This window comes from Macaca nemestrina, chromosome 16 (genome assembly GCF_043159975.1).
Source record: "Macaca nemestrina isolate mMacNem1 chromosome 16, mMacNem.hap1, whole genome shotgun sequence".
NCBI lineage: Eukaryota > Metazoa > Chordata > Mammalia > Primates > Cercopithecidae > Macaca > Macaca nemestrina.
The window spans coordinates 99190888-99208781 of record NC_092140.1 but is presented as its reverse complement, the minus strand read 5'-3'; the positions used below and the strand labels follow the sequence as shown (position 1 = coordinate 99208781).

General features: G+C 47.4%; 1 long non-coding RNA gene across 1 annotated transcript in view; it reads right to left on the bottom strand.

The window, feature by feature from the left end:
• Nucleotides 1-16858: 16858 nt before the first annotated feature.
• Nucleotides 16859-17894, bottom strand: part of LOC139359148 (uncharacterized) — a 47864-nt gene continuing 46828 nt past the window's right edge. The window contains exon 4 of the long non-coding RNA XR_011614947.1: nucleotides 16859-17699. This is a non-coding gene — a long non-coding RNA (uncharacterized lncRNA). The remainder of the gene's footprint in view (nucleotides 17700-17894) is intronic.

The following is a 17894-nucleotide window of genomic DNA, read 5'->3' as shown; positions in this document are numbered from 1 at the left end:
CTCCCTGAAGGAGCTTCGTCACTGGCAAGAAACCAAATGGGCTCTAGAGTCTGATGGAAACATCGTATTCGGGCCTTAGATGGTGTCAAGACTCTGCTCTGTTCTGGGCTGGTAACCAGCATGGAGAAGTGCCACCATTGGACACTGGCTAGGAAATGAGTTCAAGAGATAATAAAGTACAAAAAAAAAAGTGAAAAGATGTTTCTTTTAAAAAATATTTATTTATCTGTAGAGATGAGGTCTCACTATATGGCCCAGGCTGGTCACAAACTCCTGGGCCCAAGCAATCCTCCCACCTCGGCCTCCCAAAGTGCTGGGATTACAGGCGTGAACCACATGCCCGGCCTTTTTTTTTTTTTTTTTTTGAGATAGGGTCTGGCTCTGTCACCTAGGCTGGAATCCAGTGGCTCAATCTCAGCTCACTGCAGCCTCCACTCCCAGACTGAAGCCATCCTCGAGTAGCTGGGAGTACAGATGTATGCCACCACACCCAGCTAATTTGGTTATTTTTTTTCTTTTTTTATTTTTTGTAGTGACAGGTTTTGCCATGTTGCCCGGGCTGGTGTTGAATTCCTGAGCTCAAGCAACCCACCCACCTCAGCCTCCCAAAATGCTGGAATTACAGGTGTAAGCCACTGCGCCCAACTGAAAAGATGTTTCACAGGCTGAAAAGGAAGACCAGTGGTAAGTAAGGAGAAGAGAGGAGAGGGTGAGTCTTCCTAATTGTCAGAATCCAAGGAAGAGAATGCTTAGACATAAGAGTAGAATCTTATGTCAGGGGAGAATCGCAACTTTTAATATCAAAAACAATTGTGGACGCTGTGGGTGTTTCAAGTTAGACAACATGTAATGGACATGTAGCTACCAGTCTGACCAGTAGATGTCAGGCGAAGACAACCTATCTCTGTGAGGCACCACCGCCCAGCTGGTGAATAGCCTCTCTGAGCCAAAATTCAATAAGAAACATGGAACTCAGAGAAGGTGTGGCAGCATCGTCAAATTAGGCACATCTCTGTTGTTACTCCAACAGTCGAATGAGCAAAAAGTCTTGTAGGAATCACAGCTCTTTTTCTCAACTTTTTTCTTTTTCTCTCTTAACCCCAGGCTATCTATCTTACATAGATATTAGAACTCAAGAAAGATAGGCTTCTTTTCTGATTTCCAGTTATTTATTTCAATATAGGTACTTCTTTCTGCTAAGTTGGAAAAATTGCGTAGCTTGGGATGTGATGCGTTTGAGCCTTTTTAATTTTTTAAAACATTTTTTCTTTTTTTTTTTCTTTTTTTCTTTTTTTTTTTTTTTGAGACAGTCTTGCTTTGTCACCCAGACTAGAGTACAGGGGTGCAGTCTCGGCTCACTGCAACCTCCGCCTCCCAGGTTCAAGCGATTCTCCTGCCCCAGCCTTCCAAGTAGCTGGGATTATAGGCACCCACTACCATGCACAGCTAATTTTTGTATTTTTAGGAGAGACAGGGTTTCGCTATGTTGGCCAGGCTGGTCTCGAACTCCTGACCTCAGGTGATCCGCCCGCCTCAGCTTCCCAAAATGCTGGTATTACAGGGATGAGCCACCATGCCCGGCCACTTCTGAGGCCTTTTGCAATGAGAGATACCCAAACTCACTGAGGCACTGCCTTCACTGTAGCGTCAGAAAATATTTATTGAGGTTCTATACTCCGGACTGTGGCTTGGTGTTGGAAAGTATGACGTGCCCCTGATTCAGGGTCTCTGCCTTCTAGCTCTGAATTCCCTACTCACCTATAATTTCCTTGAGCACCAAGACCAAACCTTATAGACTACCGGGTCTCCTGCATGGATGGCTGTGCTTGGCACACAGAAGAATTTCAACAAATACCCGCTGCTTCTGTTGTCTTCCACATGTACCAGCAAGCTAACATGTAAGGGATACCACTCAAAATCCGACACTACACAATTAACTGCTACATGGGCAGTTGAGACACCAAAGCGTTTTAGGTTTTGTTTCTCCATTTTCCCCAGCTCCTTGCACAGCGAGGACCAGGATCCTGTGATCTGTGTTTCCTTAGCCGTCATCATTACTAGAGAGCACATACTGAACATGTCCTCGTGCCTGGCCCTGGGAGAAGCGCGGTATGCATTCTCTCTTAATTTTCACAACTCCATGAGGCAGGTATTATAATTATTCCCATTTTACAGATTAAAAACCTGAGGCTTAAAGAGGTTCAATTTACTCACAGTTACAGCACATCGAGTCTGTCTAGTAACTATGGCGATGGGAGCAGGAATTGTCTAGCAAGGCATAAGACACAGGGGTCCATGGTGGTTGGTGGCCTAAGCCCGTCACCTAGCACCGCAGCCTGTCTATGTTTTCAGTGAAGATCCCACGTGGTTTGAAAGTGCACCAACCGCAAAAAGCAGACTGCATCCTGTGGGGGCGAGCCCCTGGGTCTAACTTGCCCAAGCCTGGATGTGTGGACTCACTGTTGGCATGGCCGTGAAAAGCAGTCATCCACTTCTTAATTGATAGTGCACTGGTTCCATCTCAAGGATTCCCAGAGAGGATTAAGAAAAAGGATGTTATTCAACCAAAACGCTAATCAAATTAAATATTCAGATCTGAGGTAGGTCACTTAAGATCTCAGCTCAAGGCTGCAATATTTATAAGGAAGATCCTTTCCTATTTTCCTCTTCAAAGCTCACGTGTCTGTGCTCAGCCCACCTCCCACTTCCAACCCTTTTCCCTTTCTTCCTTCACACTTTGCCTCTTCAGAGCAAATACACTTAGCAAACCCTTGGATATCCCTAACAAGTCAGTCCAGGGACACAGCTCATCCTCGACTTCCTAAGAACTCACGATGCTGATGCCCAGGCCATGAAACCCAGACCCAGGGGGCAGCAGCTTTACCCGTGAGGCTCATTCAGCACCTATGACATGCTGCAGGGTAAGTCCAGGAGAACCGGCCTTCATTCCCTCTCCCTGTGGGTCCTGCCTGGTCCTTGAAATAAGTTTGCAGTTAGAGACTAGTTCTCTGTAGGGCAGATGACACCTCTAAGGCAGCAAGTTCCTGTTTCATTATCAGCTGCTGCGACCAGGGAAACACAGATTCCAGAGACAGGCGATCTCTCTGAGCAAAGTATCACAGTTACAAGCAGAGACTCCAACGCCAGAATTATGGGCTCCCTGCCCGGTTCTGCCACTTCAAGCTGTGTGGCCTTGGGCAAGTGACTCAGCCTCACTGTAGGTCTCAGTTTTTTCATCTGCGAAAGGGGATGACAATGCTGCTGCTGATGATGATGAAACAGCTACTATTTGTAAAGAACTTAGAACAGTGCAAAACACAATCCACTCATGAATTTTTAACCAACATCTAACGTTATTAAAAACCTTATTACAATTTTTAACCAACATGAAACCTTACTAAAAACCATATTAAAACATCTCAGCCTCTGCTCTTGGTCCTGAGCTCACGAACTGTGGTTGCCACCAGAGTGACTGTTAATGGAAACACAAATTTCAGATGCAGATTAAATATGGAGCTGAACCCACCTCCACTAATTCGACAAATTAGGCCTTCTTTGCCTTACTCCCGAAGAAAGTTTCGATCTTCTGTCCTCTTGGTACCTTGTCAGGCCTCTGATCCCGATCCTCTCTGCTCCTCCCAACTGCTCATCAGATACCAGGTCACTGCCTCTTTGGCCCCGTTTCTGATGGCCTTTGGGTTCTAGCTGCTGTTAACATCTGCCAGTAAAAATCTTGGCTTCTATTACAACTTCAATGTAGTTCAAGTCAGTGATCATGTATTAAGCACCTACTAGCCCAAAGCACTTAAAGAGATGCGAAGATATTCCCATCCACACCCTCGGGTGGGGTGTGTGCATGGCTCATTGAGTTATCACACGAAATGGAACGAGCCTTCTGGCTGAGACCCAAAGGGCTGCGGGCAGAGTCACGTGCAGGGGCAGAATGGGAGGCAGCCTCAGAGAAGGGGCGACCTTTGACCTTAAAAGATGAGAGTTCAGTAAGGAGAGTATGGGTGCAGAGCTTTGAAAGCACAAGGTGTTTATTTAGGCATCCATTCACTCAACAAGCATTTACTGAGCACGTGCCATGTGCCAAGCACTGGGTTTGAATTCCTGCTCTGCCACCGTATGATCCTGGTGTATGATCTTGGATGCTGTAACCTCTCTGTGCCCCAGTTCCCTCAAGTGTAAAACCATAACACTGGCTATCCTACAGATCCGAGTGCTGTTCCGACAGTGCCTGCTACATACGAAGTACTCCGTGAAGGCTTACCGATACTATTGTTGTCGTTATAAGGGGGACAAATGGTTGCCTTAAATGCTGTTATCTGCCATCAAAAAGCTCATACATATTGCTAGAGCAGTGGATATAAAAAGGAATAATAACACTTCTGTGTACTTTCCTAGGAGAGGTATCCTGTGAGGTGTTTGTATGTGAACCACATCCCTTTCCAAATTCTTGCAAATGAAAATGTCTGTGTGTGTTCCTGGCTTTCTCACAAATTCCACTCACGGCATCTGTACTCTCCGTTCAGAACTTCACATCAGTCTGCGCTTCATTTACCAAAACGCTCTTGATTCCATTTCTGCCACCCTGGATTATCATTGCCTTTGGGCTCTGCCTCGCTTGTCCTCGGTTCTCTGATGTTTTTTACAAATATGGGGCGTACCGTGCTGGGAGCTGGGGCACACAGTGTGTGGAGAATGAATGAGCCAATGGAGTAAGTGACCCAGATCTCTGAAGGGAGCACCACAGGTGGGCCTGGCCACCCCAGAGAGCCTCCATCGGATAGTGGCCCCAGCGTGCCCTGAGTGAGGCTTGGCAGACTCAGCGGAAGAGGAGGCGGTGCAGACAGGAGGCGGTGCACCCGGGAGCTTGCGCTCCAATCTGCAGACCTTGAGGAACCACCAACGATTCTGAGCCGGGGAGTAACAGGATGCAGACTGTTTCCAGAAGACAGAGTGGCAGCAACAGAAGCCTGGGCGAGGAGCAGGATCAGGAGCGGGGAAGAAAGGTCATCCTCTCTCTCCATTCCATGTCAGCAGGTCTCAGCCAGGAGCAATTTTGCTCCTCCTCCCCCCAGGACATTTGGCAATGTCTGGAGACATTTTTGGTTGTCACCAGTTGGGGGTAGGGGTGCTACTGGCATCAAGTGGGCCAAGGCCAGGGAGGCTGCTGAACATCCCACAAAGCTCAGGACAGCCCCCCAAACAAACAATCCAACTCTGAGAGTCAACAGTGCGAGACTGAGAGCTCTGGCCCGGAGCACCTCGTCAATAACGCTCCACTCCCAGAGTTGAGTCTCCAGGCTTGACACGTGAGGCTCCTTCCACGCCCACACTGTGAAGGGTCTGCAAACCAGGAGGACCCCGCTTCTTGCTGGGGCAGACTGTCCCCTTCCCTCTCCCTGTGCATCCCACGTTGTCTTGGAAATGAGCTTGCAATGGAAAGACTCGCTCTGTGGCAGGCTGCTGGGATCTCTAAGGCACCGGATTTACATTCCTTATCAACCACTGTAACAAGGAAAGCATGGATTCGATTTGGGCAGTAAGCCAGCTCAGAGGCTTCTGCACAACTCCAGAGACCCCGCCGTTATTGCTGGGAACACACATGGCAGGAGGGGCACGACGGGACCAGGAGAACACGGCACGGGCCCCCCACCCCAGCCGTGAGCCCCTGCAGCTTCCTGGAGCCACTCGTCTCTCACCAGCCCCCAGCCACTTCTCTGGAACGAACGTCAGCCCCACCTGGCTCCTCTTCTCTTGTCTTCTACTCACCTCACCTGACCTCATCCATCCCACATCGCTTCAGTTCTCAATAACTGGAAAATTCGTACCTGCAGTCCAGACCTATCTGTTAAGCTTCCACACCCCGCAGGGTCTCCATGGGAATGTGAGAACCACCGCAGCCGCCACACTCCCGATGAACTCACAGTCACTCCGCGCCCCGGCTCCTGCTCTGCTGCTCCCAATTGTCCAAGCTGGAAAACTCTAAGCATCCTCCTTGTCTCCTCCAGCCCCTGCCTCTGCCAGCAGCCAACCACCACCAATCCTCCACACAGGCCTCCGTGTGTCCCTGTCCCTGTCCCCTCCCACCACACCCTCACACGCCGGTCACTCCACCTTCTGTGCAGGGCCATGGGCAGCACTCCTGGCCACCAACCTCACCACATCCCATCACATTTTCCTGCTCACGTTTTCCATGACTCCAGTGGTTTTTTGTTTGTTTGTTTTTAAGACGGAGTCTCGTTCTGTGGCCCAGGCTGGAGTGAGTGGTGCCATCTTGGCTCACTGCAAGCTCCGCCTCCCGGGTTCACGCCATTCTTCTGCCTCAGCCTCCCAAGTAGCTGAGACTACAGGCACCCGCCACAAAGACCGGCTAAATTTTTTTGTATTTTTAGTAGAGACGGGTTTTCACCGTGTTAGCCAGAATGGTCTCGATCTCCTGACCTCATGATCCGCTCACCTCAGCCTCCCAAAGTGCTGGGATTACAGGCGTGAGCACCGCGCCCAGCCGACTCCAATGTTCTTATTTGTTTGTTTACCTTTTGGATCCTGTTTGTATTTCTGTCAGTGACTTTGGGGACGATGTAGATAAATAAATGCATAAGAGAGCACTTGTCCACTCATAATGACCCTTGGTCTTCACCACTGTCCTGTGAGACAGTAAGACAATTGGTAGTGGCATCCTTTCACAGGTGTGGAAACTGAGGCCAGTAGATGGAAGAACCAGCCTATTGGTGCTTCAGTAACTGGGCAGAGCTCCATCCTGGGGTCTCCTGGGACCCTGTCCCACTATGGTGTACCCAGCCCTTTCTGGAGAAATGTCACGTAGGAGCACAAGTTTACAATCCACTGGGTCCAAGAGAGGAGGAAGTCACTCCGTTTTCTCCTGTAATGTAGGCAGGGCCAGAGTGAAACCGGCACCAAAGTGAATGGAAAAGGCCTGGAAACACGCCAGCCCCGGCAGCCTCCTCCCCACTCCCAGCTCCTCCACAACACTGGAGCGTTAATTTGCACAATTACTCTCCCCAGCCTTGAACCTTGTTTCTATTCTAATTTCCACATTCCTCTAAAGTCATTCCCCTTTTTGCTAGATGACAAAGTTAGAGTGAGAGGAAAGAAACCAGGGCCAGTGGTTTTGTCAAACCAGCCTAGCTCAGCCCAGGCCATCGTCCACTGAGTTACATAAACAAGACCTCAAGCGGACGAGCCAGGGTCTCCTTCCCTTCTGCCCTGCCCCAGCCCCTCTCCAGCCTCCCATCCCCCAACCTCTGTCCAGTTGACCAAGATCCCTCTGGATAGCAAGGACCTAGCTCCGGCAAAGCGCTCTGAACCCAGTCATGCTGTTGAGTCAGGAGACCTGGTTAGGCCTGGTCACAGCTCTTTGCTCATTGCGCAAGTCAAAGACCGGGCACAGGATCAATCCCCTCCTCCTCTGGTCGTGGAATCTTCACTTGTACTCTGCAAGGATGGACTGATGTTTCAAGGACCAGGAGGCACGAGTGATCCTATGAAATGGGTACCCTGCCTGTAAGAGCCTGATGACGCACAGGACCCCAGTTACCTCTGCACTGTGGCTCTCCCTAGGCAAGACGGGGAGCAGAGCACAGGCTAGCAGTGCCGTCCCTGGACCCTGTCTCCTTGGATGGGGCAGCAGAAACAAATGCCAATCCTATTTCCACTTCTCTGAGAAATCTCCATACTGTTTTCCATAAATATGGGGCCTCCGTTACTGCTGTTTCTCTGCAATATTATAATGGTTCCATAATATCTTTAAGTCCTTGTGTTTTAAGAACAGACCAGGGTGTCTCTCAGAATGCCAAAGGGGATGCAGTGGTGATCCACACCTGCCCAGGAAAGGGTAAGTCCCTGGGTGATGCTAGTTCATCCACTGAGGCCAGAGAGACAGGAGGGGCCCAGACACAGCCACCTGCTTCACCCCCGCATGAGGTTTCTCTCTCCTGACGGCCTCTGCTTTCGGGTCCATGGCCCAGGTAAAAAGACAGGAGGAGGTATTGACTTCTCTTTGCTCCAGCCAGCCTCAGCATACTCTTTGAAAACAACAGCCAGGCCAGGTGCGGTGGAGCACCCCAAAGTGCTCATCCCAGCACTTTGGGAGGCTGAGGTGGGCGGATCACCTGAGGTCAGGAGTTTAAGACCAGCCTGACCAACATGGTGAAACCCCATCTCTACTAAAAATACAAAAATTAGCCAGGCATGGTGGCACATGCCTGTAGTCCCAGCTACTCGGGAGGCTGAGGCAGGAGAATCACTTGAACCTGGAAGGCAGTGGTTGCAGTGAGCCAAGATCGTGCCACTGCACTCCAGTCTGGAAAGAGAGAGAGAGAGAGAGAGAGAGAGAGCGCAACAACCAGTAGAAAAGTGTTCTGTCTATATCCAGATACACGGCTTGCTGTCTTTAAAAAGGTAAAATAGGCAAGGCAGGCTTCCTTTGGCAGAGCAAACATGTCCACAATCCCACAGAGTATCCTTCAATTCGTGGAAAAGCCTCCCAAGGCCAGGGCTGCCTAATGCAGCTCTTGCTAGGAGTCCTCCCAGCCACAGAGCCTTGTTGGTGATCCCGACATGCAGGGAGGGATTGGGGGTGCAAACAACTCACATGGAGACTACTCTGTTCCAAAGCAGCACCTACATGCTTGGGAAAGCGCCTGGGATAAGTCGTTGGTCCCTCGGCAGGGACATTTTTTCCTCAGCAGACAGGGGTTCTGATGACCAGGTATGTGGGAGCAGGTGCAGGTGTGTGACTGGGGCAGGGCAGGGACCAGGAAGGTAGGAGATCAAAATCTATCCCAGGGCTTTCCAGCCAAGACTGCCTTTAAGCTAATGGTTTTCAAAATGAGATATTGATTTTGAATCCCACTTCTTTCAAAAGCCTGCATCGCCAAGCCCTGTGCCAGTGCTTGTGATTTAATAACCCAGAATGAGAGTCTCCTCTTGGGGCTGAAGGGGCAGGGCTGATTGTTAATGTTCTGAGCATGCCAGGGGATGAAGGCCTCTGTCGGAGAAGCTCAGGTAAGCATTTCCCTACTGGTCCTCCTGTACCTGCACCCCCTGGCTAAAGCTGTCCCTGCAGGCCTGTTCAGTCACAGCCTCACCTCTCTGCCCAGTTCTTCCCTCTATTTTCCACTTAGACCAGTGGCGATGTTTGCTCACCTGCCCGCCAGGTGAGGTGCCTTTACCCACCTAAGACAGCACCTGGGACTGAGACAGCACTTGAGCCTAAGACAGCATGGCCGAGGGGCATGACTTTGGTGCCAAAAAGACTTGGAGTGGTGCCATCATTTGCTAGCTTTGGAAATATCATTTAATTTTTCCAGGCCTCAGTTTCATCATCTATAAAATGGGTACAGCCACTTCAGTCACAGACTCTTGGTTAAAAGTAACAGAAACCCAGCTGGGCACGGTGGCTCATGCCTGTCATCCCAGCACTTTGGGAGGTCAGGATGGGAAGGTCACTTGAGTTCAGGAGTTCAGGAACAGCCTGGGCAATATGACGAGACCTCATCTCTACAATTTTTTTAAATTAGCTGAGTGTGGTGGCACACACGTGTGGTCCCAACTACTCAGGAGGCTGAGGCAGGAGGATCACTTGGGTCTAGGAGGTGGAGGCTGCAGTGAGCCGTGACTGCACCACTGCACTCCAGCCTGGGTGGCAGAGTGAGAAGTGAGACCCTGCCTCAAAACAAACAAACAAAAGTAACAGAAACCCATTTGAACTGGCTTGAGCCAAAAAAAAAAAGTGATTTATCAAGAGGATTCTGTGGTATGTCATGAAATCCAAGGAGGAACTGAGCTGAAGAAGGCTCAGCAATCCACAACACCACCTCCTGAGAACGAGGGAAGGTAGGGGAGCTACACAGAACGGGCTTATCTCAGGGCCTGGCACACAGTCGGTCCTTACATGTTGGCTGGTATGATTTATAAGCGACTTGCACCCCACCCCAGTGTCTCTGAAAAGCAAGGTTTCAGATCTAAATACAAAGAATGTCACCACATTTGTGAACTTTATGTCTATGTCTGCTCTGTTAGCATCCTTAGCATTTCGAATTAGCCAGTGGAATTTTCCAGGCGTACTTAGGGATTCGTTCTATCTCACTTGCTTAATTTTTCCAGCCAGAGTCTAATTTCTTTCTGCCTTGCTCTGCAGCAGAAGCAGAGGCACTGGGGCTGGGCTGCACACACGAGCCAGGGCCGGGGGTCCCCTTCCGCTCGCTCCCCTCTGGGGTCATGGAGCAATGCAGATGTGAGCCCATGCTCATCATTATCACCATCTCCGTGCTCACCTCACATCTCATCATACCCATGGTTTCTGTCTGGAGCTCCTCAGGCTCTTCCTGGAGGTCCCCTGCTGTCTTTCTGCATGGAGCATCACCCGTATCTGTAGGTGGCTGCTTTCCAGGGACCGCAGGGCCACGTGCCACACACACAGCCGCTCGGTGGCAAAATATTCAATCAAGCCGCCTGTGAGCCACACAAACAGACACAATGCACTGTGTGTCCAGCATAGCTTTGGAATCGGAAAAACCTGACTTTAAATCCTAACTCCATTGTTAACTAGTCCATGACAGAGCAAATCCTGTACTATCCGTATTTTCCCCCACTTCTTATTTTGAAAAAAAATATATATTACATAAAAGTTATCGTCTCACCCACTGTTAAGTGGACAGTTCTATGGCGTTAAGTACGTTCGCATTGTTGTGCAACCATCACTACCACCCATCTCCAGAACTCTCCCCACTTTGCAGAACTAAAACTCCGCAGCCATTAAACCACTCCTCAGCCTCTCCTCCCTCCAGCCCTGGCAGCCTCCATTCTATTCTCTCTTCTATGAATCTGACTACTCAAGGTTCTTCACACAAGTGGAGTCGTTCAGTCTTTGTCCTTTCTTGACTGGCTTATTTCACTTACCATAATGTCCTCAGGGTTCATCATGTTGTAGCCTATGCCAGAATTTCTTTCCTTTTAGGTCTGAGTAATATTTCATTGTATGCATACACCACATTTTGAATTTTGAATGAGTTTTATCCATTCATTCATTGTTGAGCACTTGGATTGGTTGCGTCCATGTTTTAGGTATTGTGAACAACGCTGCTACGAACATGGGTGTACAAATATCTCTTTAAGACCCTGCTTTGAAAATATACCCAGAAGTAGGATTTCTGAATCATATAGTGGTTCTATTTTTCATTGTTTGAGAAACCTCCATACCGTTTTCCATAGCAGCTGCACCCTTTTCCGTTCCCACCAACAGTGTACAAAGGTTCCAAGTTCTCCAAATGCTCACCAACACTTGCTATTTTCTGTTTTTTTTTTTTGTTTTTTGTTTTTGTTGTTGTTGTTGTTAGTAGCCATCCCAACAGGTGTGTGGTTTTATGTCATTATCATTTTTATTTCCATTCTTCTTATGATTAGAGGTATTGAACATCTTTTCATGTGCTTATTGGCCATCTGTATATCTTCTTTAGTGAAATATCTATTCAAGTCCTTTACACATTTTTGAATTGGGTTGTCGAATTTTTTTGTTGTTGAGTTTTAGGAGTTCTCTATATATTCTGGATATTAATTCCTTATCAGGTATATAATCTGCAAATATTTTCTCCCACTCTGTAAGTTGTTGCTTTACACTATTTATAGTATCTTTTGATGCACAAAAGTATTTCATGGTCATGAAGTCCAACGTGTTTATTTTTTTTAACCTGTGCCTTTGGTGTTACACAAAGGAAATCATTACCAAATCCAATATCATGAAGTTTTTCCCTATGTTTTCTTATAAGAGTTTTATAGTAATAGCTCTTATGTTTAGGTCTTTGATTCATTTTGAGTTAATTTTTGTATATGATGTTAAGTAATGCTGCAACATTATTCTTTTGCATGTGAATATCTAGTTTCCCCAGCACCGTTTGTTGAAAAGACTTCCCTTTCCCCACTGGATGGTCTTGACACCCTTGTTGAAATCAATCAACCATATATGGCAAGTAAACCAAAAATGGTTTATTGGGCTCTCTATTTCATTCCATCGGTCTATATGCTTGTCTTTATGCCAGTTCCACACAGTTTTGATTAGTGTAGCTCTGTAATAAGTTTTGAAATCAGGAAGCATGTGTCCTCCAACTTTGTTCTTTTTCAAGATTTTCTTGGCTGTGTGGTATTTTTAGCTTTAATTTCACCATTTGCCAAATGGGGATAATATTTGCACCTGCTTCACTGGATCACGTGTGTGTGTGTGTGTGTGTGTGTGTATTAAATGAGGTAAGATGTGCAAAGTGCTTAGCATTTTGCCTGGAATATAGTAAGTTATACATTTAAAATATTTAAAATTTCTATTAACGTAAAATGATACCAAAATTCTTTCAGGATTTATTGCTTCTTCCAAATTGTGGAATTCCAACAACTGTGATGTATCTTTTGTGACAGGCACATCTCTGAGAAGACTCATTTAGAATCTAGTACTAAATACTAGGGTATAGGTCAGCTTCTCCCTGTTTACCGGTCCCATCTCAGCACGAACAACTCTAGACTAGGGAGGTCACACCAGTGTTCGAACCAAGCTTTGCCACATCATAACCATGCCCCAGGATGAGACAGTCTCTCTGTGCTTTTGGTCTTTTTATATTTTTTAAGTGGATATAATAATACTGTCTTCAGAGTCTTTTGGGGTGGGGGCAGGTGCGGGTGAGTTTGTGTAATGTGTATGGAAAGCCCTAGCTCTGTGTCTTGCACAGTGAGCACAAAATAAACTCCTCCTGCCTGCCCATCTCTCCCTGTCCCCTTTCAATTCTGCTTCAGACAGCTTGTTTCATAGCTTTTCTGCATCTCCCATGAAAGAGGCACATGCCACGGTCTCTGACATGAGAGAATTCACTATCTCTTTAAAGAAACAAGAATAACCTCCTAAAACAGAAGCAAAACAACCCCCACATCCTGCTCTTGAGGAAGCGCCACGTCCCTAAGGGTTTGAGGAGTTGACCACTGGTTCAGCAGTCACCAGGCCCTGCTCAGCCGGGCATCTGAAGACCGTGGTGTTCGATGTTCTAAAATACGTCCCAGGGACTCATTTACATATTCATCAGGAAGTAGCAATTGAGGGTCTGCCACCTAGATTTGGGCCCACCTGTCCCCCTGTCTCATGGGAAGGCAGATCAGCACAAAAATACAATCCAGAGCGATGAGTTCAGTGGGGATAGAGCTGAATCTCACACCAGCCTCCATCTGCTTCTGTTTCCTGAGCTTCTTCAAGGAAAAAAAAAAAAAAACTAGAAACACAGATTTTTCTCTCTCTTTTTTTTTTCCCCAAGACAGAGTCTCTCTGTGGCCCTGGCTGGAGTGCGGTGGCGCGATCTCGGCTCACTGCAACCTCCGTCTCCTGGGTTCAAGTGATTCTCCTGCCTCAGCCTCCCTAGTAGCAGGGACTATAGGCATGCGCCACCACACCCAGCTAATTTTTGTATTCTTGCAGAGATGGGGTTTCACCATGTTGGCGAGGCTGATCTCAAACTCCTAACCTCAAGTGATCCACTCACCTCAGCCTCTCCAAGTGCTGGGATAACAGGCGTGAACCACCAGGCCCAGCCAAAACACAGATTTTTCCTAGTGAGTTACGTCCAAGTGACAGAGCAACCCACAAGGTTGCCAGGCACCGTGTTATTATTGTGTGGATGCCCCCAGCTTGAGATGCAGATTGTCTGGGAAAGCCCTGAACCTTCTCCCCTCAGGGACGGGCATGAGGCTACCTGAGGAGGGACCTGAGCGGTGGGCCAGCAGTTCCCTCCTCTCTGCTGCCCGGAAGTTCGACAGGAAAAGCAACATCCTAAGGCACCAGCGATCGTGCAGGAACAAAGCTTCAAGCTCAAGGTTCTTTGCACTTCCTCTTCCCTTGCTCCACCTCAGTCTTCGTCTCTGTGGAGTGATGTGCAGTTGCTGTGCTTGGAAACAAATTTCCTGCCTCTGACATAAAAGGACGTGCTTTGCGCCTTGCTTAGTTTCAAAGGTGAAGTCAATAAAACATCGATGATGCATGCACCATGGACGGGAATAATGCCCCCCAGGGCCCCCTTCTAATTACTGGCTGTAAAATTTTGTATTCTACCTTGAAAGAATGTGAACGGTTACTCTGTTAAACGAATGGAAAAACTGTCCAAAGTATGAGATAATTAATAGTTTCTCTTCTATAATATTCTATAATACAGGACAATGAGACGATTGAAAAAAATAATAACTTCAAATTTAAAAAGTAACGGCAAATGTCCTCACCATGGAGGTTCGTGAACTGGGCGTCCTTGTTCACCTCCACCGCGGTGGGATTCATTATTCCCTGGGACTGTGACACGAGGTCCTCCCAGGACAGGACATGCCGTTACCAGAGAGGAAGCCAGGAAAACAGAAAGAGCAGGGAAGAGTTCATTTGGGCAGGGGGAAAATACAGCCTGGAAGCGTTTATTAAAACCTGGGCTTTATGTTATTCCAAATTTGAGAGGAGAAAAGATATTTACAGACTCTGCAGCAACCACTATTTTTCATCAGACACCTCAAAGTATTATTCAGATGTTTCAGATGTACTGAGGTAACACAGTTCTCAAAGATATAATTTTTTTACTCACCAAACATGAAACAATGTTTATTGATCATTCAGAAATTTTGAGGACACACAAGGACTATGGGTTTACAACAAAATATGGAGACTACAATTTACTAAATTGCTAGTAAAGCGCACACACACACACTGTCTCTCACACACACAGAGAACCCACACCCCATACCAACACCACTGCCCCTTAAAAGATGTTTAATCCGTGTTCTTAACCATGTTATACAGTTTCACAAACTTGGTCACAGCTCTGAATAACGGAAATAACTCCAATAACCTTTGGAAGCTTTAGATAATTCTGCAAACATGGTGGGATTTTAACTCCAGTAAGCGCAGGACAGCCCTGGCTCTGTTGTTTTGCTACTTACATGGCAGCTTCCACCCAACCAGAATGCCACACGTGGCCCATCCAGTCTCCCCAGCACACGCGGTGGTGAACTCGGTCTTCCTGACAAACAGAGGCAGCCGGCTCACAGAGCAGCAGGCAGCGTGACCCAGTCGGGGACCCAGGGCCTGCTCACTCTGCCCTTGAGAAGACGGCCAGGCCCCTTCCTGTATCTCAGCTGCTTCTCTCAGACCTTAGGTTGATGACTCTGCATCTGAGTCACCGCTTGGGTAAAAAAAAAGCAGGACTAGGGGGGCATAGGGACCACACCACCAGATATGGGCAACAAATATCTTAAAATGTAAAAGCAGTTTGCGGTCTCATGGAGTGCGGGTTCATTTCTGTATAATGCTTGTGTGTGTGTGTGTTATACATATCTGTGTATTTAGAATAAATTCTGGAGGAGCATTACCAAAATGTAATTAATGGTTATGGCTTTGAGGCACAATTTTAGGTTGCTTTATGTTTTTGTTTTACTTTGATATTTAACTTTTTAATGAGCATGCATTAGTTCTGAAGTAAGAAAAATGTTTTTTAAAAATTTTAAAGAGCAAATACACAAAATAAGAAGTTCAAACACATTGTTTTTACGTAAGACCAGACGTGGTTTTACTAATGGCAAAGCAAGTTACTAAAAATAAGATTTGCCCAAAGAAGTAGAAATGAGGCCCTGTGTATTTCCTGCCATCCCATCTTTTACTCCAAAATGAATAAAGGATAGTTCATATGACTCCAATTTTTAGGGATGCTAATTTTTCTTTAGCTTTGACATGAAGTTGTTTATTTAATGAATGAGAAGAACTAATACATTTAATGTGGAAAATCTGATCACAATTTATATATATATTTTTTTGTGAGTTCAACACTGGACTCTCATTTTTCTGTTCTTTCTTCATGTAATATTCCATAAATGGTTGTATTCTACCATGTCATTCAATGTCAAACCATAAGCATTTTCCCACATCGTCACAAAGTCTTCAGAAACATTTTAACAGCTGTGTGATCAACAACTGTGTCTTGGGTGATTTGGCCACTTGCTTCTCATTGGCCTTTTAGGTCTTTCATCAGCTATTAGAAATAATTATTCATTCCTCAACTCATTCATCCACAAATCCAATGAATACCTCTTCAGCACTTGCTCTGCCTCAGGCCCTGTGCTAAGCACTGGGGGACCATCCAACAGTCTCCCCTGCTGAGGACAAATGTTAACCCACCAGCAGCTGCACCGTCACACAGAGTTGACTGCTTTGACGAAGGAGCAGAGTTTGAGGAGAAGTTAGACATTGAGAACCTGGCTGTTAGAGGATGAATTGTGTCCATCCTCCCAAATTCACAGGGTGAAGTCCTAACCCCCGGTACCTGCCAGTGGAATTGGAATTGTAAGTAGGATCATGGCAGATTGACTCAGTTAAATGAAGTCATCAGGGTGGGCCCTAATCCAGTAACACTGGTGTCCTTATAAAACGGGGAAATTTGGACACACACAGAAAGAAAGCCGTGTGGACCTGAAGTTGGCCTTCTAAAAGCCCAGGAGAGTGGCCAGGAATAGATCTTTCCCTAAGAGGCTCAGAAGGAACCACCCTGCTGACAGTACCTTGGACTTCCAGCCTCTGGAACTGGGAGAAAACTCACACCTGTCGTTGGTGCCACGCAGTCTGTGGGGCTTGGTTTTGGCAACTGAAGAATGAGGCTTCTCTGGGGAAGTGACATTAGGCTGTGACCAGGATGATGAGGGGGAGTCATCAGAAGAGAAAAGGGAGTGATATGTGCCCGAAGGAGGCAAGGGCCTAAGTCATCCAGGGACGATAGGCGCATGAAGGATGTTGGGTGTTATTCTATGGTCAATGAGCCAGAAAGTGACTAGATCAGGGTGGCCTTTTGTATTCACAGTTCAACAAAACATGAAAGAAATCACTCTGGCTTTTTTGAGAAGAAAGGCAGCTAACACAGAATTATCTGCTCACATGTCATTAGATGGGCTGGAGGAGCAGGCCATGGCCTGGGTCTCAAGGAGGGATTCGTAGAACATCACCGCCGAGCTCACTCACCAGGGGAGCCGTTACCTCTGCTTCAGTGAGGAAGCTGGGAAATCAGAAGATGAGCTGCACGTGCTGGCCTCAGAACACAACGCACAGGCAGCAGTCCAGTGTCCACAGGCCACAGCTGCAACTACAACTGCAGAGCTGCACTGCACCTGCTAAACACATACCTGCTGGAGCCACACCTGTTAGACCCACACCTGCTGGAGCTACATCTGCCAGACCCACACCTGCTGAAGCCACACCTCCTAGACTCACGTCTACTGGAGCCAAACTCGTTAGACCAACACCTGCTAGAGCCACAACCCCTAGACCCACACCTGCTGGACCCACCTGCAGAAGCGAACGCCTGCCCCCTGCCAGCACTCTCCCTGCCTCACTGCACTAGCTCAGGTCACCTACATTTGACTTAAGCAGAGCCTAAGTTGGAATCTACATTTCATGGAGTCTAGGAAATACAGTCCTCACCTTCCCAGCCTCTGCAGGAGAGAAAGGCACACTAGGAGGAAGTTGGAAAAGATGTTGAATACACCAAAGTACTGCATCCTCTTCAAAAGATCACTTTGGTTTTTCTATGGAAACTGGATCAGAGGAGGCAGAGGTGGAGGAGGGAGTCTGGGTAGAAGATAGCTGCAATAGTCCAAGTCAGAGATGGTGGCTGGTCGGGCTGAAAGGGCAGAAGGGAGATGGAGATGAGAGATTAAAGCTTACGTTCTGAAGGTAACATCCAAAGTCCTTGCTCGGGTCTCCCAGGCCCTAGGAGACTCCCCTCCTACCTTCTCTGGCCTCTTCTCACTCTCCCCTGTGAGCTCCAGACACATTCACCCTCTTCCTGTTATTTGAACGACACACGCTCGTTCCT